The sequence below is a fragment of the Perca flavescens genome, chromosome 10 (genome assembly GCF_004354835.1).
Source record: "Perca flavescens isolate YP-PL-M2 chromosome 10, PFLA_1.0, whole genome shotgun sequence".
Taxonomy (NCBI): Eukaryota; Metazoa; Chordata; class Actinopteri; order Perciformes; family Percidae; genus Perca; species Perca flavescens.
Window position 1 is genome coordinate 29,177,034 of NC_041340.1, and position 3,422 is coordinate 29,180,455.

A 3,422-nucleotide genomic window follows, 5' to 3' on the forward strand; every position below is an offset into this window, starting at 1 on the left:
GAAGAAGATTAGATTTATTCCAGTTGATTTTATAGAGACTGAGCCAAATTTGTTAAAGATCTTAAGAATTTTTGGGACAGAGTCCTCAAGGTCAGAGACGTACAGCAAAACATCATCTGCAAATAACGATATTGAGTTGTTATTAGATTTAATCTGGACATTATGGGGCGGTTTCCCAGACAGAGTTTAAAATAAATGAGGACTAGGCTAATTCTACTTAAATTAATACAGACTTAAAAAATGGCTTTCCGAGACATTGCTTTATTTGAGATTAAGTAGTACCCGACTAGGGAGTTGCAGACTAATAATAAAGACTAACTAGCTATTCTCTGTGAAGCCCGATTAGAGTAATGTTGTGCACTTGGTGCAGACTTGGGGCCTGTTTCACAAAACCAAGATAAGGGATTAAGCCAGGATTTCCCAGTTATCCTGGATGAATTAAGCCTTGACTCGGTTTCACGAAAGTGGAGGCACATAAATCACCATGGAGATTTAGTCTGTGCAGCTAGCCTGCTCCCGACCAGGCTAACAGCCAGGATTTATTTAATCCTGGAGCCTTTTCTGATCACCCAGCAGTGGTTTTACCCTATTGTTATCAGCCTGCATTAAAATTAAAACAGGTGCATATTGCTGTTCATTTAAGTACTATTATTAATTTGAAGTTGTGACCATTAAATAATTATTCATGTGACAGTCATTGTTACTGTTATATTGCTGTATGAAGACTGTTGTTCACATATTGTTGTTAGAAGTTTGATAAATATATTATGGCAGTTGTTGAGATGATTAGAAAAGGCTGATAACATTTCAAATGTGTTTTAAATGAAGTCTATTACTAAGGGCAATACATACAATGCTGTACATTTCTATAGTTGACCGATGCCCTTGAATTATTTTAGTTGATTCATTTTGTTTTAAATTCTTTAACAATAAGGATCATGTTTGTTCCTCTTCCATGTACATTGTATTTGGCATTCTTAACACACAATTTGTGTTGTCCAGTAAACTGGGACTATAATTTGGGAGGATTGTACAATTTTAAGAACATATCGTAATTGTACAATCCTCCCAAATGATAGTCTTAGTTCACTGAACCAGTAACTATATAATGTTGTAGGCTACTTTACATTCATGTAACAACAGGGAGAGGACACCTCAATGGTTTTTGTCCTTATATTTTGCTGGGGGGATAAAACTGATGAATATACTCTGTTCCATTCATGTTTACAGTGTGCATGGAATTTATCACTTAATTATCTTTATAGTTTCTAGATTTTAGAGTCCAATTGCTTCAGTGTCTTTATTTTCTATGTACATATATATGAGGGAGCAAGGCATATAATATATAGAGAAGGAAACTCGTCCTCTATAAAAAAAATAAAAAAATAAAACAAACGCTATAAAAAGTGTGGCAGATAATAGCGGACAGACTGAATGATAGTCTAAAAATATACATTTATGAACTACAGCTCTTAACTGAAACCATTCAATGAGTCACTTGTTATTTGCAAAAACGAACAGTTGTACACTTTGCATTAAAAGCGAGCAGTGGAAGTTAATATGACTTAAGAAATTTATATTTTAGCCCATGAGAGAGAGTGAGAGAGAGAGGAACAGAGTGAAAGAGATATTTACGCATCATATTCTAGCGTTGTAGAAAATTGATCTTCATGGTAAATTTCCGAGTAACATTATCTTCTGCTTACTTTTAAGGCAAAGAGTACAATTGTTAATTTGTGCAAATGATTAGTAGCCTAATTCTTGAATGGAATGATTATGACGGCTTCAATTCAGAGCCGTGGTCAGTTAATGTATATATTTAGGATACAATTACGCATTCAGTCGTTCCGTGATCGTCTGCCTCGCTCTCACTCTCTGTTTCATTACAGCGGCCGTGTTTCTTTTCTTTTTTACAAATAATGTGTTTCACGTCATCATACTTCCACAAGAAGCTGCTGCTCTCTCTGTATAAAGTATGAACAATGCGTATTCACCATTTTGGCATCAGTAAATCTGTGATCAACCTTGCGGTCTTTTGAGGAAAGCTGTGGACGCGCATCTATCTGAATTAGCTCAGCCTGGCTCGACCTAGTCGCTCCTCCTCATCCTGGCTTGGCCTTCGTGAAACGCACCAAGCCAGGATGCACAGATTAGACTAGGTCAAGCCTCGCTTTATCAGTTATCCTGGATTTAGATATTCTGCTTTTGTGAAACAGGCCCCTGAGGTTGCTTCAAAAACCAGGGCTGGAACCTTAAGAAACATTAACATTGTGTGGAACTGGAGTAAATTACCCAACCAAACAATGGACAAAGGTAAAAGACAACGTTCAAAGAATTTCAGTGACTTTGAAAGGACCCTTTTGAAGCAAATTGTGTCAAACCACCCAATTATTGAGAACAAACAGCATGATTCAGCAACAGAAAACAAGAAAAAGACTGCTTGGACTTCAATTTGCAATGAATTTAACTCAAATGAAAAAGTAAGCAACAGGACACTTCAACAACTTCAGGTAAGCTACTGTATTATTGTTGGTCTACATTTACATGTCAGTCACTATGAAATTTTGCTTCATTTTGATCCAAGTATATTACAAACAGCATCATACAGAATTTAAATTTTTTATATTGAATCATCTTTCTAACATCCTGTGAAAAACATAAAAATAAACTTAAAGAAGACAAATGCTGTTGCACGTAGGGAGCGTTTCAAGACTGGTGGTGGACCCCCAGAAAGACCGGAGACCGATGACCTAGAAGACTTGTTGACTTTGATTATTGATAGCCAGCAGCCCCTGGAAGGTATCCCTGATGATGATGATGTGGACAGTTCAGATGGGGCCCCGTTCCAATCCTCATTTGGTAGGCCACATTAATTCAATATGTTCCATCCTTAAACTGCAGGGAATATGTGTTGTTGTCAGTCATTTCTTGCAGTCCTATAACCAGAAATATTTCATGAACTGAACTTTTGAATACATATTGTTCACTAATGCTGCAATATAATAGGTCCTGAGACAGGATGAAAGTCAGCCCACTACAGCTGCAGCAGCCTGGAGGGAAGATGGTGTCACTAATTCTGGCCAGATGAGAAGGACCAAGAGGCTGAGCATGCACGAGAAACTGGCCATGGAATTCCATGAGCACAAATTAAAGTATTTAAAAGATGAACATGAAATGAAAAAAAAATAAAACTTTTGTTCATCATCAATCTGTGGCAATTGTTGTCTTCAATCATCTGAGGTAACTTTATTGTGAGAAGTGCCGCAAAGCAAAAGCATCTCAGCACACTAGTCCATACCTGTCATTGTCTGGCTCAACCATGGGAAGATCTGGTTCATCCCTATGTTCCATTTGAGGATCTGGGCAGCCATGTTGTTTGAGGTAATTGTGAAGCACTGCTGTTGCAATTATGACAATACAGC

The 3,422-nt window shown here is 37.3% G+C and overlaps 1 long non-coding RNA gene across 1 annotated transcript; it reads left to right on the top strand.

The window, feature by feature from the left end:
• Positions 1 to 2,225: 2,225 nt before the first annotated feature.
• LOC114562713 (uncharacterized) lies at positions 2,226 to 3,118 on the top strand. Its single transcript, XR_003693543.1, has 3 exons — positions 2,226 to 2,510; positions 2,735 to 2,859; positions 3,007 to 3,118. It is a non-coding gene; the product is annotated as an uncharacterized LOC114562713 (long non-coding RNA).
• Positions 3,119 to 3,422: the final 304 nt, after the last annotated feature.